The following is a 22,762-nucleotide window of genomic DNA, read 5'->3' as shown; positions in this document are numbered from 1 at the left end:
GGCTGGGTCAGGGCCTTCCTTGGGCTCTCCTGACCCCCAGGGTTCCTACCACCTCAGCACCAGCCCCTCTGGCCTGTCCCTGCCTAGGGTGCCTCTGTCTCTGGCTGACAGCAAGGCTTTTGCATCTTTGCAGCGGTATCCCCGCATCCGGCACAAAACTGGTAAACAGTAGGCACTCACTGTGTGCTTGTGGGAGGCACCTTTGTTGAAGGAGCATTGAGTTGGGGGCAGCTGCTGGCTCAGGGACCCCAGAGCCGGAGAAGCCCATCCTCTCCCTGCCTCTTTGTAATCCTTTCTGTCCTATTTCTGCCCTACTTGAGCCTGGCTTTCACTTTACCACCAAATAAATAAATCTTCGTCCACCTGGAGAGCTTTCCTTTGGGCAGTGCTCTGAAGAACTGGAAATGCTCCCAGCCTAGGAGCCACTGGGAGGAGACTTCTTGAGGCTAGGCTAGGCCCTTGTTGGAAGGGGCACCCCCCGCCTTTGCGAATGCTGTGTTCTCTGTCCTGCTGACTCGTCCTTCGCTGCTGGCTGAGTACCTTCTCCCTCTAGGCCTGTCTCCCCAGGAAGCCTTCCTTGGCCTCTCTGGCTAAGGTAGGATTTCTTCTGGAATGCAAGCCAGTAAGTGTCCTTCATCCCCACATCATCAAAACAGTATTTCATCATCTGTATCTTTGTCTTTTTCACCAGATTGGGCACTGAGGGCAGTGTCACAGTCTGACTCAGTGCCGTGTTCCCAGCACACATGTTCTTGAACAGAGTTCTTGATTGGTTGGACCAGGCTGGAAGGTGTTATGTACAAAGGATCTGGAGATGTAGTAGGTGTGGGTGTTGGGGATGGGGACACAAGGTAGAGAAATGGAGAGAGGGAAGGGCATGCCAGGGAGAGGGCACAGCATGGGCAAAGGCATGGTGGCAGGAACCAGCTGGGACACGCAGGGCCTTTGTGTAGCTCTAGGCTCCAAGTAGTGAGTGATGAGTGATGCGACTGGAAAGGTCCTGGAGGGTGCTGATGCCAGGTGAGAAGTGTGGATGTTGTCCTGAAGCCCTTGGAGCCACTGAAGGCTTGGAGCAGCGGAAGGGACCAGATTGCCCATTGTGTTTAGAAGGCGCACTTCAGTTGTGCAAAGACCAGAGGGGAGATGAGTGATGGTGGGCCCTCTACTGGGGTAGGGACAGCATAATTGGAGAACTGGGGACAGACCTGAAGGAGGTTCCAGAGGTAGGGTCAAGGGTGTTGATGTTGGAATCGGAGGAGAGGCCAGGATGGCACCCAGACTGGGATTTGGGGGTGGGGAGCAGCTGTGGCCAATGTTGAGTTTCCTGAGTGGGAGATGGGACATGGGGGGAGATATTTAGGAGGACGCAAATTTGGAATGAAACATTTCAAATAAAAAACAAGGATGGACTTTATATAGCAGTCAATTATGGGCTCTTTTCCCCAAATATATTTAAATATATTTAAATTACATATTAAAAAAAAAAAACCACCTCCCTGTACTCCCCCTGCCACCTCCATCCCACTCCCCAGACAGTGACTGGTGCTTGCTCCAAAGGGGTTTTTCAGTTGTTTGCTGTAGAATGAGTGATATAATCCTGGTCCTCCCCACCCCCGTGGAGGGTTAGCTCACCGCTGTGTATTAGAATGAACTCTTGTGGAAACAAGAAGAGCTTGGGCCTGGGTCCCTGGGAGTACACCTGGGAGGCCCCTACAGCCGGGGAAGATGGGACAAGTTGGGAGGGGTGCTCTCTTGTTTCCCTTTTACAGAGGTGGAGACTAGGGATATGAGAGGTCACTTGGCTAAGGTCATGAAGCTAGTAAGTAACTGATGTCCCCCATCTGCCCCTTCAAGCCCCGCATAACCCACTTGGTTTTCTGTGAGCCTACGGTTCCTGCTCAGAGCAGGTGGCCAAGCCAGTGTCTCTGCTGCAACTGAGGGAGTGAGCTCTTCAATGAAGAATTGTGTCCTTCATCTTGTCCCCTACATTTTACGCTACCATGTAAAATTTTCCATTAATTCCTCAGAATAAAATGTAGTGGCTGTTAATTTTTGACGCCTGGGAAGTAGCCAGCTGAATGCTTTTTTTTTTTTTCTTTTTTAAATGCCTGAAACTATTTTCCACCATTAGAAAAGTGTAATAAAAAGTTTCCTTTCTTTCTTTGATTTTATTTTTTAATTAGACCAAAGGGTTTTGGTGGCTCAGTCAGAGCTATGGCCAGCAGCTGGGGGCCCAGGAAGTAGCAAAGAAAGGACACAAACATTGTCACTCCTCACATGCCATCTCCATGGCCAGGTCTTGCCTCTCTGAAAACCAGGAGGGTCAAGGTTCAGCTCTAATCAGAGTAAAACCCAAAGCTTCATTGCTTTTCCAGAAAGGCCATTTATGAGAGGTAACATGGGGCTGTGAGAAGCTTCTCTCTTCTTTGCTTCTTAATTTTTCTTCTTTAGAGCTTCCTTTTGGATTGATCAAGTTTTCTTTCTTTTTTTTTCTTTCTTTCTTTTTTTTTTTTTTAAAGATTTTATTTTTATTTATTCGACAGAGATAGAGACAGCCAGCGAGAGAGGGAGCACAAGCAGGGGGAGTGCGAGAGGAAGAAGCAGGCTCACAGCAGAGGAGCCTGATGTGGGGCTCGATCCCACAATGCCGGGATCACGCCCTGAGCCGAAGGCAGACGCTTAACCTCTGTGCCACCCAGGCGCCCCTCTTTTTTTTTTCTTTTTAAAAGATTTTATTTATTTATTTATTTGACAGAGAGAGACAGCCAGCGAGAGAGGGAACACAGGCAGGGGGAGTGGGAGAGGAAGAAGCAGGATCCCAGTGGAGGAGCCTCATGTGGGGCTTGATCCCAGGACCCTGGGATCACGCCCTGAGCCGAAGGTAGACGCTTAACGACTGAGCCACCCAGGCGCCCCAAGTTTTCTTTCTTTTTAAGTTGTCTATTTTTTTTTTATTTTATTTATTTTTTTTTAGGAATCTCTATGCCCAAAGTGGGGCTCGAACTCACGACCATGAGATCAACTGAGCTAGTCAGGCACTACTGGACTGATTAGGTTTTCTTTAGCTAATTTCATTTATTTGTTTGGAAGGTATAAATATTATTTTTATTCTGTTTCAGGTATCTTTTGTAGCATGACAAAACATTCCACCTGAATGGCTTAAAACAAAATTTTTTAAAAAATCAATTCTGCTTCATGTGACTGGGGCATTGAGAGAACTAAAGGGGCTAAAAAAAAGCCACCCTAGGGGCGCCTGGGTGGCACAGTGGTTAAGCGTCTGCCTTCAGCTCAGGGCGTGATCCCGGCGTGATGGGATCGAGCCCCACATCAGGCTCCTCTGCTATGAGCCTGCTTCTTCCTCTCCCACTCCCCTTGCTTGTGTTCCCTCTTTCTCTGGCTGTCTCTATNCGAATAAATAAATAAAATCTTAAAAAAAAAAAAAAAAAGCCACCCTAACACAACTGGCAAATCGTGCTGGCCGCTAGCTGGGAGCTTAGTTGGGGCTGTTGGTTGGGGACCTTGGTTCTCCTCTTCAGCCTTTCCCCGTGGCTGCTTGAACTTTCGCACAGCATGGTGGCTGGATTTCAAAAAGTCATAAGCTGTAGGTATCTTAAGGCCCAGCCTTCGATATTACATAGCATCACTTCTTTCTTTCAGACAAAACAAATCATAAGGACAAAACAGATCCAAGGGGTGTGATGGGACGAGTGACAAAGGATTTGTGGCCATCTTTAATTTTGATCAAGCTAAACATCATAGAAACTACACTTGAATTTCCTACTGGTATTTAACTGCATGGATGCCAACACGATCTAAAATTGTTAAAAAGAAAATCTCAGAATGCATCGCCTTCCTTCTGAAGCCCTTTTCCCAGCAACTTTATAATTGTGGTTTAGGATTTTAGTTCCACGTTATTTATAAAACTGGACTTTTTAAGTATTTTTTAAAGTAATCTCTACACCCAACATGGGGCTTGATCTCAAGACCCCAAGATCAGGAGTCGGATGCTCTTTTGACTGAGCCAGCCAGATGCCTCCTTAGTATTATTTTTTTTACCATAAAAACTTTTAAAGATTTTTCCATCACGTTTTGCCAAAAGCTTTGATGACCACTGCACCTTGCATTCCATTTCGCCCTTGTGAGTTTATTTTCCTTCTTGTTGATGTGCACTCTTTGATACTTCTTTCAGTGACAGCCTGTGAGTAGCAAACTCTATGAATCTTTTTTTTTCTAAGTTTATTTATTTTTCTAGTAATCTCTACATGCAACATGGGGCTCATACCCATGACCCCGAGATCAAGAGTCATACATTCTTCCAACTGAGCCAGCCAGGCACCCCTGAGCCCTATTAATCTTGATGTCTGGAAGGATCTTTACTTTGGTCTCACTCTGTCATGACAGTTTAGTTAAGTAAACAATTCCAGGCTGACAAGTATTTTTTCACTGTGTTTAGAGATACTATTCCACTTTCTTCTGGCTCCTATTGTTGCCAATTGGAAGTCTGCTTGTTTAATTGTCTAAATGTTTTTTTGAAGGGAATTCCCCCCACCCCCAGCAGCTTTAAAGACTTTGTTTTTATTCTTATTGTTGTTCACTGCAAACGTGTGGATTTGTTTTTATTTATCCCACTCTGAACTCTATGAGGACTCAGATCTTTCTTCAATTCTGGAAAATTCTTAGATTTTCATACATTGCTTTTCCCGTGCTTTCTTTATTGTCTTTTATTGAAATTCCTATTAGATGTATGATGGATCATCTCATTTCATCCTCCATCTTAACTTCTGTTTTATAGTTCACATCTTTGTCTCTCTGCATGTAATATTCCAGGCGATAGACTCGGAATATCTAGATCTTCTAGGCAACAGCTATGTCCAGACCTCTGTCAAATGCTTCTATTGGGTTTATTTTAATTTCAGTTTATCTTGGATGACTTTTTTCTTTCCATGACCCAGAACAGGAAACTCATTTGTACACTGCCATCCAGGATTATTGGGCAGTTTTTATCCAGTTTCCATTCAAAGAAGAAATAGCTCGTTTCCAACTTCTGCTTTATGTAGGCATCCTGGCTCTAGCTCCCAGCCTCTCACAGGGTCTAGAACCTCATCTTCTGTGCTCACAGAAGCATTAAAACCCCAGCTCTTTCCAACCAGAAGTCTGGATATGGCAGCCGCAAGCTGGTGTGGTGGCTCCATGAAGCTGCCGGAGGCTCGGGCACCTTTGATGTTCCCACTCCATCACCGTCAGAGTACGGTGTTCCCCCTCCTTGTTGTACTTGCAGGCATCTCATCTTTGAAATACCCTCATAGCTTCTGTCACATGGCAGCCACAGGCTGCAAAGAGAAGCTGGCAGAGTGCTTTTTTTTGATGGTACCTTTCCTTCCCACCATGCAATAATTGTGGTTCTCTTAGTAAGTAGTAGAGCAAGTCGGTCTGGAGCGAGTAACTTGTAACATCTGCCACACGGAAAGTTATCCTCATTTAGTGGGAGAAGTCGTAGCTCAGAGAGCTGTGGTGATTTACAGATTTGACTGCACTGAACCCATGTTCTTCCTGCTGAGCTCCATCACCCTCTCCCTGCTCTGACTCAGGGACCCTGGCCTGGATCTCAGCTGCTGGACTTTCCCTCCATCTCAGTGTCTCAGTGCACTGACCTTGCATGATGAATGACTGGGTGGCCTCATTGAACACCGAGTTTTGTTGGTTCCCAAAGCTTACAGGAGCAGCAGGGCTGGGGGAACTGGGTTCAGGGAAGACGAACAGAACCGCATCTGTCCTCCCCCAGCTCTTGTTCAGACAGGCATTTGTCGGCCATAGCAAGAGGGCAGCCTCAGTCACTTCTTTCAGCAATTAGGGGGCTGCACACTGGAAGAATAATGACTGGCCCCTGAAGAGGGAGTGGGGGTTTATCAGGGGCCAGCATGGCTAGGTGGAGCTCAGAGTTTGACATCCACACACCCACATCTCTTCTGAAGGGAAAGGAGCTGGCTCCCTGCCCCACAGTGGAGGCCTCCTTAGGCTCTGCTTTCTGGTTTTCCTAGCGCTGTTCCTCTTCAACATATCCCTCTCTGACTGCCCCTCCACCCCACCAACTCTCCCCACCCACCCTGGATCTCAGCCCTGGCTCAGTGGCCGTGTACTTTGCCTGGATGATCACACCTGCCTCCTTGATGCTGCTCTCCCAGCTCTGGCCTTGCCCCCTGTAAACCACCCTCCAAGCTGGCCTCTTACATGTCTGGTCATGCCACACATGTCTCTATCCCCTGCTTTTATATGGCTCCTTCTATGTCTCCCTATTAACTGCAAAATAAATAGCAGACTTAGCCTTGCCGACCTTAGCTCCCATTCCTCACCCTCTGTACTCTTTTTGCTTTTATTTTTTCTTTTTCTTTCTCTTTTTTTATTAAAAGATTTTATTTATTTATTTGAAAGAGAGAGACAGAGATAGAGAGAGCACGAGCAGGGAGGAGAGGGAGCCCCACATGGGTCTCCATCCCAGGACCCCAGGATCATGACCTGATCCAAAGGCAGATGCTTAACTGGCTGAACCACCCAGGCACCCCTGCTAGTTAATTTTTTAGAATTGATTATTGTGATATTATGACTTATAATAAGAAATATATACTTGGTCCTCATCCCATTGCCAGCACAGAGCTCTTAAAACTCTTGGAATTTCTTTTTTTTTTTTTTTTAAGATTTTATTTATTTATGTGACAGAGAGACAGCCAGCAAGAGAGGGAACACAAGCAGGGGGAGTGGGAGAGGAAGAAGCAGGCTCCCAGCAGAGGAGCCCCGATGTGGGACTCGATCCCGGAACGCCAGGATCACGCCCTGAGCCGAAGGCAGCCGCCTAATGACTGCGCTACCCAGGAGCCCCCTCTTGGAATTTCTGAAATGATAAGAGTGATAAAGGTTTCTTCTATTATTCAAGACCCTTTCAGCCACACCTTATTATATTTCTGAGGTCACTTTTTAGAAAGTTCTGCAGGATGGAGCTGGTCACCAGAAAGACCAAGTGATTAGAGGGTTAGAACTTTCAGCTCCACCCATCGACCTCTGGGAAGGGGTTGGGGCTGGAGGCTAAGCTCTATGAAAATTCTTGAACAACTTGATTTGATGAACTTCCAAGTTGGTGACTGTATCCATCAGAAAGGGGATACATCCCACTTCTGTGGGGACAGAAGCTCTGTACTGAGGACCCTTCCGGACCTCGCTCCTTGTATTTCTTCACCTGGTTCTTCATCTCTATCCTTCATAATATCCTTCACAATAAACTGGTAAATGTGAGCAAATGTTTCTCTGAGCTGCTCTAGCAAATTTATTGAACCCAGGGAGGGAGTTGTGAGAACTTCCTATTATAGCTGAAGTGGGGGCAGTCTTGTGGGACTGAGGCCTCAACCCGTGGGATCTGATGCTATCTCCAGGCAGGTGGTGACAGAGTTGAGCTAAATTGTCAGACACCCAGTCAGTGTCCACCAAGATTGGAGAATTGCTAGGTGGTGCTGGGAAAAACACTCCAGAGTCACATAATCACTGGTCTCAAACTAGTCACACAGTGAAAAAGTCTCACCTCCACATTTCTCTCAACTGTCCACGTCTCATCACCCACCAGATTTCTTAGTTCCTTGTGTCTCCTTACAGAGTTTCTTTATGTAAATGTAAATATCTTCTAGGTACATCCTCTAGGGCCAGAAACCTCCCACAACCTTGTTGCTCAGATGCTGGGGTGCAAGTTTCTCCACGTGTCTCCTCTCTCTGCTTGGTCACCCCTCCCCAGTCCTTCCCCACTAACAGAGTCACCAGGAATGGGTGAGCCTAAGCAGACATCTAATAAGAATGAGGTGCTGGTCTCTCCTTCTAAATTACACCCCCCAACTTCTGAGATTTCTCTTGGAGTCCCCTCCATTTGGCTTGACCTGGGGGAATGGGCGTCCCCTCCCTTTCCAGGGGAGGGAAGGCCGTAATACCACCTGCCCCCTCCTCCTTAGACAGAACACCCAACTCCAAAGAGCACTTCCTCATCACTTGTATATTCAGAGAAGGACACTTGGGGAGCAAAAGAGCCCGTCTGGCTGCCCCCTAGTAGGTCCCAAGGTGTCCCCTTCTCTATCTTGGTGGCTATCTTGAGAAAGGAGTTTGATACCTATTTGTCTTCTGTCCTGGGTCCCATTGCTAATTCTGAAGCAACAGGGAAAAGTCACATTTAACAACCTGTGACATCTGTCCCTCTGTCCATCCTCAATAACCTGAAGACCCCAGACCAGATGAAGGGCTAAGAATGTGGGACAAACTACTGAGAAATCCACATTCCTTGACATCTCCTCTGTGCTATTTCTGTGCCAGGTGCTTGTCACCACAGACCCATTGTCCACCTGTGAGCTCCATGAGTGTCCTATACCCACAGGACTGGCCTGGAATCCGGCACGTGGTAGATATGGAATAAATACCTGCTGGGAGGGTGACAGTGGTGGCTTTAGTGGCTGTTTGGGGGCTTACCTTATGCATCTTTAATTTGTCAGAGTCTATCCTCTATTAATATTATACTTCTTTACATGTGTCAGGGCCTGAGAGCAATGTGCTCTGAACTCTTCCCTGCCATCCTTTGTGGTATTCTGTCATGCATTTTATTTTTACAAGCACTATAAACACACAATGTATTTCTACCGTTTTGCTTTAGACAAATATCTTTGAGTAATTACAAATTTGAAACAAATTTTATTTATTGTCTTATTTCTATTTTTAATTGAAGTACAGTTGACATGTTCGTTTCAGCTGTACAATATGGTGATTCAACAAATTACGTCCATTAGGAAATGCTCATCACGGTAAGTGTAGTTACCATCTGTCACCATTCAAACTTATTACAGTCTTACTGACTATATTCCCCATGCTGTACTTAAAACAATCAATTTTATATTTGCCCTCATTTATGCCATTTCCAGCACTTCTCGTTTCTTTGCATAGATACAAGTTTCTTTCTGGTATCATATTTCTTCTTCCTGAAGAACATCCTTTAACACATCTTATCGGGAAGGTCTGCTGGTAATTAATCCTCTGATGTTGGTTAACTGAAGAGGTCTTATCTTTATTTCTTACTTTTGAAAGAGATTTCCTCTGGGCAGAGAATTTTGGATTGACAGGAATTTTTTGTGGGTTTGTTTGTTTGTTTGCTTTTGGCACTTTAAAGATGTCACTCCATTCCAAACTTCAAAGGTGGAAGCCTTTTTCAGCACTTTATTTATTTTTTTTAAAGATTTTATTATTTAGGAGATGGAGAGAGAGCACGTGCAAAAAAGCAGGTGGAGGAAGAGGGAGAGGACGAGCAGAGTCTGCCCTGAGTGCGGAGCGCCTTGCAGGGCTCGATCCCAGGACCCTGAATCATGACCTGAGCTGAAACCAAGAGTCAGAGGCTTAACAGACTGAGCCACCCAGGTGCCACCTCTTTCAGGTCTTTAAAAGTATCTTCTGCTTTGCGTAGTCTTTTTTTTTTTTTTTTAAGATTTTATTTAGAGAGAGAGAGCGAGTGGGTGAGCATGTGAGGAGGGGAGGGGCAGAGGGAGAGGGATGGAGAGAATCTCAAGAGGGCTCTGTGCTGAGCGTGGGGCCTGACGTGGGGCCCACGTGGGGCTCCGTACTGGGCTTGATCTCACGACCCTGACGTCGTGACCCCAGCCAAAATGAAGAGTCAGATACAGGCCCCTGCTTTGCATAGTTTCTGATGAGAAGTCCACTATAATTTGTCTCTTGATACTATGTTATTTTCTCTTGCTTCTTGTGTGTCTTCTAATTTTTTGTTGCAAGCTGGATGTCTTGTGTAGGACAGTAGAGATTGAAGTAAATAGTATTTATGCCTGTAATGGTCATGCCTTTTCCTTTGCCAGGTCTTTAGCATGGGGTTGGATCAATATGGACAGGAGTTGAGCTGGGTTTGGGTTTTGTTGTTCCAAGGATTTCCTTCAGTGCATTACACTCTTTAAATTCCTCTAGCACAGCTTTGTGTTCAGGGTGGGAGCTGGATTGCTGGGGGGGCTTTTCCCCCAATGATCCTGTTTCATCCCCAGCTTTAGAGTTTGCCTATGACCCTCCTGTGTGCTCCCGCCCCCCTCCAGCAGTAAACAGCTGTTACCTATTACTGGGTATTTGCGAGTCTGGGGGTAGAAGGTGTGGAGCTGCTCTCCATTGTTAAGGTTCTGTTTTCATCTTAGGCAGGCACTCTGAGACCAGGGGACTTAGTGATTGGGCCCTCTTTCACTGGTATAGGGATTTTTCTGTGCTTTTCCCCCAGCTGCAATGGGCACGGAGGGCCATGGGGCTTGCTGTCCCTTCCCATGTCTGTGGCCTTTCTTCCAGCAGTGACTGCTGTTCCCTCCGCTAGGCATGCACCCCAAGGTGGGCTTTCTTTCTCATCCCCAGTCTCCTCACAGCTCCCAGTGCAGTCTGCAAAGAGCCTGTTGGAGGTAAAAATTTCCTGTTAGTCAGCTGCTCTCAGCGATCCACAACCCCATACCAAGCCCACACTCAGCTTTGCAGCTTTTGAAAAATTTGAATTCTTACCAGTTTATTGGTATCGGCCCTGAGTAAGCAAGGGCTCATGTCCCATCTTCTTGGAGATGTCTGTGTCCCTTTAGATTCTTATTTATTTCTTGCTTTGAGAGAGAGAGAGAGAGCACGAGCAAGGGGGAGGAGCGGAGGGTGAAGGAGGAAGAATCTCAAGCAGACTCTATGCTGAGCACAGAGCCCCAGCTAGGGCTGGATCTCACAACCCTGAGATCATGACCACAACTGAAACCAGGAGTTGTACGCTTAACCATCCAGGGGCCCCAAGGTCTGTGTCTCTTTAGATTTCGGGCCAGTTGGTTGCCCTGTGTGGTCTCAGCTCTCTGATAGGTGCAAGAAAAGTCATAAAATCTCAGTTACCTGGGTTTTTCTTGTGGCACAAGTGGAAGTGATACTCTTTCCAGCTTTCTACATCCTAAGTGGAAGCTGGAAGAAAACGGAACAGTTTTAAGACGTATCCTTACCTTCCCTGAAGGCAATGGGAACAACTCTGGACGGCCTCTGAGGCTGTGCCTTAAAAGGCAACACAGCATCTTCCACCTTGTCCCCCAGAGTGCGTGCATTGGCATCCTGAATGGCAGCTCAGTTACCCCAAGATCACTGGGCCGCAAGGAAGACCAGGCCATGGGGACAGGCCACTTGTAAGTGGTCCAGTTGAAGGTTTCAGCTAAAGGTTCATCCAGTAACTAACCTAACCTCCAGAGGTGTGTCTGGTGACCCCTCCAGTTCTCAGCCTCCCATCTTGCCGGCAGGGGCTACAGACATCATGGGGCAAAGAAAAGCCATGGCCTCCATGCCCTGTCTGAATTCCTGACCCACAGAATCTGTGAGCAGAAGAAAGGGTTGTGTGCCAATAAGTTTTGGGGTAATTTGTTGCACAGCAATGGTAACCAGAACAGTAACTCACCGTCACAGGCTTGATTCATCCATTGGGCGCCTGCTCTGGGCCTGGTAATGAGGAGGCAGAGACACAGGACACAGGGTGCCCCGGGCTAATGGGGAGGTAGATGATTGCTGGGTGGAGCCATGAGGGACGGTGGGGACCAGAGCCAGGGCTCTTGACGGCTGGGGGAAGGGAAGAAGGGCGAGAGAAGACTTCCCGGAGGAAGTGACTCCTATGCTGAGACCTGAAGGTGAAAAATAAAGAAAAGAGAGTTCAGCCATGAGAATACGTTGGGCTGGAAGGCCTTTGGCAAGAGATGTGGGTGGCACTTTGGAGGGACCTACAGGAGGCTTGCTAAGGCTGAATTGAGAGGGTGAAGGTTTGAAAGGCAAAAGATGAGGGGGTTTTCTGCCATCGCAACCCAAAGGGATGTCAATGTAATATAGTCATTTTACAGATGAGGGAGCCGAGGCTCAGAGCAATGACTTGCCCGAGGCCGCACTGTATGTCGTAGAGCTAGGACTTGAACCCAAGTTGGTTTGACTCCAAAGCCAGCATGAATCACCTCTTCACACTTCTGAGAGAAGTTGAGGGGCTGGAGGCTTAGAGACGGAGCTGTGGAACGTGTAAGCCTTGCCAGTATCTTCCATTTGTTACATATAAACCCCCATCTGAGTTAGGGGGTCAGCAGAAAGGGATGGAGGAGGCTGACAGCTGGAAGGGGCACCTGAAGGGCGCCAGCAGTCTTGCTATCCCTCTGAATGTGCTGGATCAACTCTAACCAAATTGGTGGCTGCATGATTCTCAGTTGCTGTATTGACATGTCTTGCCTTGCAGGCCAAATCAACCCCTAATCAAACTGGATTCCTTATTTCTGGCCATAAGGAGACCTGGGGAGATCAATAATAATAACAACGACATTCAGAGAAGTACGCTGCGTCTTAAGAAAAGTGAACAGAGTGCCTTCCAGCTCTGCCAGGGCCGAGCCAAGGATGGGTGTGTGAGCAAACGGACATGATGGCTTTGTTTGTTTAACTGTCTTGACACCTCGAGCAGCCATTCAAATTCCCCAGTGCCAATCGTAGTTAAGAACAGAGCAAAATAAAAATATTCAGATGGCTTGGTGGGGCCCAACTGCCATCATGAAGGATGGCAGCCATCTAATGTGTTAAGTGATCATTAACTAGCTATCGACAGGACATCTGATGGGTACCAGCTGTTTCTGTGGGCTGGGAGGAAGACTTCGGGGACTTGGTAAGATCCTGGAATCCTTGTCACAAATCATTTGGCTATTGATCTACGAGGTCCTTTATAAAGTTGTGGTTATTTTGGTGGATTCCAAGGAGGATGGACCTAGAAGATCCCTCCCTGTGTTCTATTGATCTGGGGTCTAAAGTTGAGATTAATGGTTTTATCTCATGTGATAAGTCTGACCCAGGGGTAGTGGTGATCTAGACGGAGTCCTGTGTTGAGAAGGATTCTGAGGTTCCATGCTTGCATTATTTCCACTTCCTTCCAGAATCTGCACCCCCATTCTTCCAGGAATTCCCTTTCCTCTCTCGTCTAACCTTGTGGATCTAAAAGGAGCCCCATGTTTTTATTTAGTCTGTTCACTTGGCCGAGGCTGAGAGGCCTGGTTCCTGGTGGGCTCCGATCCAAATTGGGCCAGAGTCCTTTAATCTGTAACGGAGTGAGTCAGCTCCTCTCTCCTGTGTGAGAAGAGAGGGAATGTTGGCGACCATGGTGGCACTTGATGTAAGAGAGAAGGAATCTAGCATATTGAGAAGCAGAGACAGGGTGGGATTCAGGGCATCCTGGTGGCCTCCAGTCCCAGGTACCAGGAATTGGGTGGTACAGGTCTATCCCTCCGCAGCCTGAGGCTAGGTTGTTAACTTCCTTTGTGCATTGCAGGAGCCAATCAGTCTCCCTTTCTCTTAAGCTGGTGTATTAGGATTCTCCAGAGAAGCAGATCCAGTAGGATATATAGAGATAAATATAAGAAGAGCCTGGGTGGCTCAGTTGATTAAGCGTCTGCCTTTGGCTCAGGTCATGATCCCAGGGTCCTGGGATCTAGCCCCACATTGGGCTCCTTACACAGTGGGGAGCCTGCTCTCCCTCTCCCTCTGCTGCTCCCCCTGCTTGTGTTCTCTTGCTCTGTCAAGTAAATACATAAAATCTTAAAAAAAAAAAAAAAAGAGAGATTTATTATAGGATCTGGTACATGTGGCTATGAAAGCCAGGAAGTCCCATGAACCAGGAAAGCTGGTGTATAATTCAGTCTGAATCCAAAGGCCTGAGAACTTGGGGGGGGGGGCGCGCTGATGTAAGTCCCAATGTGAGTCTAAAAGCCTGAGGACCAGGAGTGCCAATGTCCGAAGGCAGAAGATGGATATTTCAGCTCAAGTAGAAAGATGGGGTATTCACCCTTCCTCCCTCTTTTTGTTCTATTCAGGCCCTAAACAGATTGGGTGATGCCCACCACATTAGGGAGGGCTTTCTGCTTTACTCAGTTCATCAATTCACATGCTGATCTCTTCTGGAAACACTCTTGCAGACACACCCAGAAATAGTGTTTTACTAGCTATCTGGGCACCCCTAGCCCAGTCCAGCTGACACATGCAATGAACCATTATAACCAGCGTGGACTGGGTTTCTGTTGCTTCTTCTGGATGATACACTCACCAGCATGGCTGGGGAGAATGTGAGGTCCCAGGAAGGAAGTGACGGGAAAGTGCTGACTGCATGGTAGTGTGCTCTGCCTCTTTGCTGGGACCTTCTCCACTCTGGTGGAGCCCAGAGATGTAGCCATACTTACCCTGTCCTCGAGGCCCTGGCTGCAGATGAACAGACCCTCTGCACAGTGGGAAGTTCAGGCAGGCAGGGTAATGCTCAAAATACCTGCTGCTTACACCTGCCCAGCCAGGCAGCCTCTAATGTGGATATTTTGGAATGACAGAGTGGAGGAAGAGATAAATAAATTCCATCAGCTTCTTTCCCAAATCCTGTGGATATCCAGGATATGCCTAATGTGTAAAACAGAGTATCATTTCCAGGGAACGTCCTAAAACCTCACCAGGGACCAAGGATTCTAAGGTCATGCATTTGGACAAGTATCTATTTTTTACATTTGATAAAACTCACCCAGTGGCATTAGAAAAAATAAAATGAAGAAATACACCAGGATGGACCATGACAGGAATATCAACAACTCAGCCTCAAAGCCAGGTAAGCAGTGAGCGAGTTGGATGTCTGATCATTGCTAGACCTCGGGAAGATCTCTCAGAAACAGGAGCAGTGGTGGACAAGGTCTTGATTTTAGAGCAGGGCGAGGCTTGAAGAGCTCGTTTTGTCATCGGGCACTTGGTAACTGGCAATGCCAGAAACTGGGCCCGGAGGAAGCAGGAGAGGTTGAGAACATGTTGCAGGTGGCCTATTATTCCAGGCCACCTCGTCTGTTGGCTCATATCTCTCTGAGTTTCCCAGTGTACATTCCCTGCCAAGGTCAGGCTGATGTCTAGCCCCGTGCTCCTTGCTTGTTCCCACCCTAGTACTTTGGCTCGGGGTATATCCCCAGCTTTCTGAGAAGGTTCTAACCCCACCATCTCAGCTGGGCTCAGTGGAACAAGTATAGGACCACTAATTACAGCTGGATAAGCACTGCGCAATCCCGGGGGCACCATTCACAGTCCAGTGTTCAAGCTGTCCAGTAACACTCAGCAGATCATCCTGCAGGGGTTCAGAAGATTCAGGCTTTGGGGTTAGATGGGCCCAGCTTCAATCTTGGCCCTGCTCATTATTAGCTATGTGACTTTGGACAAAACATTAACTCTTGCTGCCTGGTGTTCTCATCTGCAAAATGGGAATGTGCCATATTTAATTGATTCTACGGTGCACGGTTTTTCACATTTTACATCCCTGGAATTGGGCTGTATCTCACAATTGATGGTATGCTGTATTTTTAAGCAGTAGCATTTTTTCTTTCTTGGTGGTAACAAAATAATGATTTGTGTTTTGATTGATACCATTGTAGTCTTGTTGAAATACGGAATACAGAAATAGTATCTATCTCACAGGAGGATGGACAAGATTTAATGTGTGAACCACAGCGTCTCATTTGGATCAGTGTCTTGCCCATATTCCCTGAGCCCACCCTGGGGGTCACCGGAAGCTTCGGTGAGCAGTCCCTGTACTTTTTTGTTTTCATTTAGAATTTTTATGCATTTTTACACATATGAGTAAACTTTCTGTCCAAATTGTCAATGACAATAAGCAGCCAAACAGTTCATTTATAACTTAGTTTTTGCTTTGCGTTGTGGTTGTTATGGTGGTGGTTTTTCCAAAGATCAATCCCTGAAAATGGATGATCCTGGAATATGAATAAAGAACATACGTCTGAAAGGTGAGGATTTCAAACAGTCAAGCTTCTTTATCCTTCTAACTGCTGAACCCGTGATGGTAGAGATAACACCTTCTGGCTCCTGCTTGCCCTCTCTCTGTAACTTAATGTAAGCTCTGGGAGGGATCAGGCCGAGGCTGAAGTTGCCCTCTTGTCTGCCCTTTTCTCCTGCCTGTCTTCCACACCCATATCCAGCTTCTCGTAGGGGCACACACTTAACAAATCACTTGTACAGGAATCCTTTGGGTCTGCTTCTAAGACGATCCCACCCCATGAAGGGGATCAATGGCTCTAGCAAAACGTAATGTCCGGAGGCAAAGTTGGGTGTGATTGTGTGACATTTTCCCCAGCTCATGCTTGGGAGGGCCTAGACCCCCATTTTTGGATGTTCTTAAATAAATATGGCTCAACTTTTCAGATAGTCTCTTCTTTCTTTTTTTCTTTCTTTCTTTCTTTCTTTCTTTCTTTCTTTCTTTCTTTCTTTCTTTCTTTCTTCTTTCCTTCCTTCCTTCTCTCTCTCCCTCCCTCCCTCTCTCTCTCTTTTTTTCTTTCTTTCTTTCTTTCTTTCTTTCTTTCTTTCTTTCTTTCTTCTTTCTTTCTTTCTTTCTTTCTCTTTCTCCTTCTTTCTTTCTTTCTTTCTTTCTTTCTGTAGTCTTTATGTTTTAATAGGAAAATACAACCTCATTTTTTTACATTTAAAAATTATTTTATTTTATTTTTAAAAATATTGTATTTATTTAACACAGAGCACAACAGGGGGGACAGCAGGCACAGGGAGAGGGAGGCAGAGGGAGAGGAAGATGCAGGCTCCCTGCTGAGCAAGGAGCCAGCTGCTGAACTCGATCCCAGGACGCTGAGACCATCACTTGAGCTGAAGGCAGATGCTTAACCAACTGAGCCACCCAGGAGACCCTAAAAATTATTTTAAAATTTGTGTACAGTTAGAGTCACTCTGGGGTGTATAGTTCTAAGGGTTTTGAAAACGCAGAGTCGGAAGCCACCACCACAATCCACAGTGAAGATCCTGAACAGTTTGATTTTCCCCCCGAATTCCCTCATGCTGCCCCTTTGTAGTCAAACCCTCCCCTCTCGCTGAACCACTGGCAACCACCCATCTGTTGTTCATCACCATAGCTTTGCCTTTTTCAGAATGTCTTATAAATGGGACCACACGATAGGTGACCTTTTGTGTCCGGCTTTCTTCACTTAGCACTTGAGATTATCCAAGTCGTTGCAGGTATGACTCTATTGTTGCTTCTTACTATTGGGTGGTAGTCTGTGATACGGCTGTATGACAGTGCGTTCATTCATTCCGCAACCGAGGGATGTTTGGATTGTTTCCAGTTTTTTGTGATTATGAACAAAACTGATATAAATATTTGCATGTGGGCTTTTCATTTCACTTGGTAAATACCAAGAGGTGGGATTTCTGGGTCGTTTGGTAACTGTATGGTTAACGTCGTAATAAACTGCCCAGGTGTTCTCCAGAGTGGTTGTATCATTTTACGTCGCCACCAATAATATGTGAGAGTTTCTGTGGCTCAACATCCTCCCCATCTTGGTATTGTCAGGATTGGGTGTTTTCTTTTCCCCATTCTAATAGATCTACGGCCTCAATTTTAAAAAGTCAGGTTGGTGTGTCTGGGTGGCTTAGTTGGTTAAGCGACTGACTTTTGGTTTTGGCTCAGGTCATGATCTCAGGGTCATGGGATAGAGCCCTGTGTTGGGCTCTGGGCTCAGCAGGGAGTCTGCTTGAGGATTCTCTTTCCCCCTTCTTCTCTGCCCCTTCCCCCATGATCTCTCGCTCTCTCTTTCAAATTAAAAAAAAAAAAAACTTCAAAAACAAACAAATAAATAAATAATCAGGTCCGTTAAAACCCTCCAATTTAAACCCTCCAGTGACTCATATCACCCCTAGAATAAAATTCAAGCCCTTACATGGCCTACAGGGCTCTTCTTGCCCAGAGGCTGACAGCCCCTCCGGCCCCTTCCTCTGTTCTCCCTCTCCTTACTCTGGTCTCCATGTTCTTCCTGAGACCTGCCAAGATGCCCCCCCACCCCAGGGCCTTTGCCCTTGTTGGTTCTCTGGAATGCTCTTTCCGTGGATTTTCACATGGGCAGCTTCCTTCCTGACATTCCAGTATCAGGTGTAAGCCACCGTACCGAAGGGCCTTTTCGGGCCTCCCCACCTAATATGGCCCATCTTCCACCCCCACCTTCATATAACCCTCCACGTGACCTAGTTTTATTTTCTTCATGTCTGTCATCATGATGTGAAATTATTTCAACTCTTCATTACTTTAGAATGTTCTCCCTTTTAGAAGTTTAATTGAGGTATAATATGCATGGGTCAAGTACCTATGTCTTATGCGCACAGCCCAGTGAATTTGTACATACGTATATGCATAACCACTTTTTGTATCAGGACGTGGAATGTTTCCAACGCTCCTCTGCCTCTTCCTCCAAAGGTAATCGCTATCCTGACTTCTGATTTGTCATATTCATTTTGCCTGCTTTTGAACTTCGTACAAATGGAATCATATGGTTTGCACACCTTTTGTTCAAATTCTTTCATCCATCATTGTTTGTGAGTTTCAGCTGTGTTTTTGTGTGTGGATACATGCAGTAAGCTCTTTTTTATTGTTATGCGGTATTCTACTATGTGAACATACCCCAATTTATCTATCCATTCCTCTGATGATGGACCTGATGGCTGTTCCTGATTTGGAGCTATCAGATAACGCTGCTATGAACATTTTTATTCATATCTTTCAACAGATACACACTCATTTCTCTTGGGTGTATGCCTGAGAACGGAATTGCTAGATCATAGGGAGAGATTATGCTTATCAGTTATTTATTCTTTTGTGTGTTTGTTCTTTTTCCCGTTAGACTCTAAGTTCTGTGAAGGTAGGAAACAAAACTGTCTTGTGCACACCGTATCCTCATAACACAGTGCCTGCCACATTGTAGGTGCTCATTAAATATATGTTGAATAAATAGATCAGCTCAGAGGAAGTTATGGTGGAGCCTGGACTACAGCCAACTCCTCCTGACTTGGACCCTCTGCAAGCTGAGATTCGGGAGCCCAGCGGACTAAGTAGACAAAGCCGCAGGTGCTGGCTTGGTTTCAGCAACCCGCTATTCTTTGAAGGAAAAGCGCTCCCTCTCCCTCTCTTGGCCTGCATTGTCACAGCTTGAAATATTCTTTTGATTATGAGAACATTTCCCATGAAGTGTACATCTCCAGCATCCCCCCCAGGATTTATGAGCCCATAACTCCAGGATCTGTCACAATCAGTGTTACAAAAGTGTATCTGAACGTAACGAAATAATTCGATGAGAAACGTGGCAAGGAGACAGTCGGAATTTTCTCTTGCCTTATAAACCATCCCCAGGGGATGGGTGTATATAAATCAGCACCTCCCTTAATTAAGTAAAACATTTTAAGGAAAAAACAAATTAATTACCACTTCATGGCACCACCCCAGCCGATTACCCAAACGGTTCACGTTCCATAAACCTCGCCTGAATTTAGAACTAATTATCTCTCTTTTGGTTTGTTTATACTTCCCAATACAGCAAAGATCTGTATTAAAAGTGGGTGGTGTGGGGTTTTTTTTTTTTCACTTTCAAGATGATGTAAGTTGTCATAGACTTGAGAAGTAAGTTTCTTTTCTTTTTTTTTTTTTAAGCTGAAAACACATGGTATATAGGTTGTAGAGCATCTGAAGGGGAAAATAGAAATGATCTTGGGGTCTTGGGGTATTGCTGGAGTGGTGGGAAGAAACCCATAGGGTATAGAATGTGTGGGTCTTGACCTGGATCAGTGGCTGACTTGCTGTGTAACCTTGAGCAGGAACTGGGTATCTCTGGTTTCCATCTGGGCTGGTTGAACATCTTTCATCCAGCCTCCTGTCCCCACTGTAAGCCCAGGCCTCCTGGCATGTGGTCCCACTGGGAGGTGAGAATCCTATTAACAAGAGTCAGACACCTCATCAATTCAGCCACCTAGGTGCCACCTGATGTCCTTTTCTAATGCTCCTTCCTGCTGACCCCGGCCTCACCCTTGTCCATGGGCCAGCTCCATTCTTGTCTTTTTTTTTTTTTTTAAGATTTTATTTATTTATTTGACAGAGATAGACAGCCAGCGAGAAAGGGAACACAAGCAGGGGGAGTGGGAGAGGAAGAAGCAGGCTCATAGCGGAAGCTCCATTATTGTCTTTGATGTAGACAGATCCCTGTGGCCAGGGCACCTGTTAACTAACGCTTCATCTATTCCCATCCCAAAGTGACCCTGCCCATGCTGGCCTCTTGCGTCTGGCTGCCTTCTGACTGAGCCAGTTGCCTGATGGAGTGGACTGTCCAGGCCTGGCCTTGGCTCTTTCGGAGCACGTGTGTGTGGGAACTGGGATCTCAGTGGCATCAAACCTGATTGGCCCTGGGTAGCCCCCTCCAGCTGTGATCCTTGTCCTAAGTCCAGAACCACGTGCCAGCTGCTTGTGGGTAGAAAGCCAAATCCTAACCTACCTTTGCTTCTGCCACTTGCCTTCCCTGAGTGGCTGTGTATGCTGTAGGTACTGTTGAGTCACCATCCAGATTTTAGTGAAAGGCATGGATAACCAGAAAGACATAATAAGCCAACTCTTCAAAACATGTTTATTAAGCTATGAGTTGAACACAGTAAAGTACATACATTATAAATTTATCACCCAGTGAATTTTTACTTGGGGTACACCCACGTAATGCCCTCATAGATCAAGACGCAGGATGGTTCCAGCCCCCCGAATGTTCCTTTGCAGTCACTAGCTTGAAGAGAACCATTACCCTGACTTCTGTCACCAGGTTGGTTTTGTCTGTTCTTGAATTTCGTATAAATGCAATCACCTGGTATCCGGTTGCGTGTGTGTCTGGCCGCGTTAGCTCATCTGCAGCGTCTGGGAGTTTCATCTTCAACGCGTAGAGCAGTGTTTTTGAACTTTTTTTTAGATTAAAATTTTAAAAAGTGATTATGCTAGTGATTGCTGGTTATTGGTATCTAGTTTGACAGTATGTTGTCCTTTCTAAAAATAACCAAATGCCAAGATATTTGCGGATCTAATGCGGTCATGATAGTATGTACCCCCCCCAAAAGGGGAATAATTTAGATTTTGAGAGTACTCAAGGGCATTCAAGTTCCAAGTGGAAAAGGGGTGAGTTTGATTAGGAAAGTGTCTGCCACATTCCTTCCCTCTTGAGAACCTTCCAGAGAATCTTCTTATTGCTTTAATTTTGATTTCCTAGGTTACTAGAGAGGTTGGGTGTCTTTTCTTGGGCTCATTTGTCATTTATATTCCCTCACATCTTCACATTCCCTCACAACCTTCTCTGGAGGACTGGGGCAGTTGGGAGGTTGAAGGCTACTTCCTCTGGGGGCTGGGGGAAGGGATGGGAATGACCTGAACACCACTTTGGGGTTCCCCCTAAAGGGTCACTCACCCCTGGATCCAAGGAAAATCAGTGCTCAGGGGAGGCGGGGGAGAGTCAGGCTCTATTCTCTCTCAGACTCAGGCTTTGTCCGTCCCCACAGAACCCTCAGTTTCAAGCCTCACCTTTAGCCTGGAGAGCATCTCAGCAGTTGATGCCTGGGCCATGCTAGAGGCTCTGTTGTGCAGGCCCAGGGTGGATCCAGAAATCCGGTATTTTATTATTTATCATTATTATTTCTTAAAGATTTTATTTATCTGACAAAGAGAGAGCATGCACAAATAGGGTGAACAGCAGGCAGAGGGAGAGAGAGAAGCAGGCTCCCCACTGAGCAGGGAGCCCAATGCAGGGCTCGATCCCAGGACCCTGAAGGCAGATGCCTAACTGACTGAGCCACCCAGGCACCCTATTTGTTATTTTTTAAGATTTTATTTTGGGGGTGCCTGGGTGGCTCAGTCGGTTAAGCATCTGCCTTAGGCTCAGGTCGTGATCCCAGGGTCCTGGAATTGAGCCCCACATCGGGCTCCCTGCTCGGCGAGGAGCCGCTTCTCCCTCTCCCGCTCCCCCTGCTTGTGCTCGCTCTCTCTCTGACGAATAAGTAAAATCTTTTAAAACAAAAAAGATCTTTTTTTTTTTAAAGATTTTATTTATTAATTTGACAGAGACAGCCAGCGAGAGAGGGAACACAAGCAGGGGGAGTGGGAGAGGAAGAAGCAGGCTCCCAGCAGAGGAGCACGATGTGGGGCTCAATCCCAGAACGGCGGGATCACGCCCTGAGCCGAAGGCAGACGCTTAACAACTGTGCCACCCAGGCGCCCCAAAAGATCTTATTTTTAAGCAATCTCTACACCGATTGTGGGGCTCAAATTTATAACCCAGAGATCTAGAGTCTCATGCTTTACCAACTGAGGCAGCCAGGCGCCCCACTCTGATATTTTAAAGGTCTCCCAAGGATTCCCTGGAATGGTCTGGAGCCAGACTGCTTGGATTTGAATTCCGGCTTGCCTGTTATCACTGTGACCTCAGGCAAGTGATATGCTGTAATTTCCTCATCTGTACAATGGGGATAATGGTAGTATTGATAGAATTAGTTGCATTAGTACACTAATGCTAATAAAGGACGTTCCTTTTTTAAAATATTATTTATTTATTTATTTATTTATTTCACAGGGAGCAGGGGCGGGGGGGAGGGCAGGGAGAGGGAGAGTGGAGGAAGGTGGGAAAGGGGAGCAGAGAGAGAGGGACAAGCAGACTCCATGCTGAGTACCGAGCCTGAGAGCCTGACATGGGGCTTGACATAGGGCTCGATCTCACATCCCTGAGATCATGACCTGAGCCGAAATCAAGAGTCAGAGGCTTAACTGACTGAGCCACCCAGGCACCCCTAAGCTAGAGGACATTCTGCTAAGTGAAATAAGCCAGTGACAAAAGGACAAAGACTGTATGCTTCCTCTTACATGAGG

The sequence above is a fragment of the Ailuropoda melanoleuca genome, chromosome 13 (assembly GCF_002007445.2).
Source record: "Ailuropoda melanoleuca isolate Jingjing chromosome 13, ASM200744v2, whole genome shotgun sequence".
In the NCBI taxonomy this organism is placed as follows: Eukaryota; Metazoa; Chordata; class Mammalia; order Carnivora; family Ursidae; genus Ailuropoda; species Ailuropoda melanoleuca.
The sequence above is the reverse complement of the archived record's forward strand: the minus strand, read 5'-3'. Positions refer to the sequence as shown.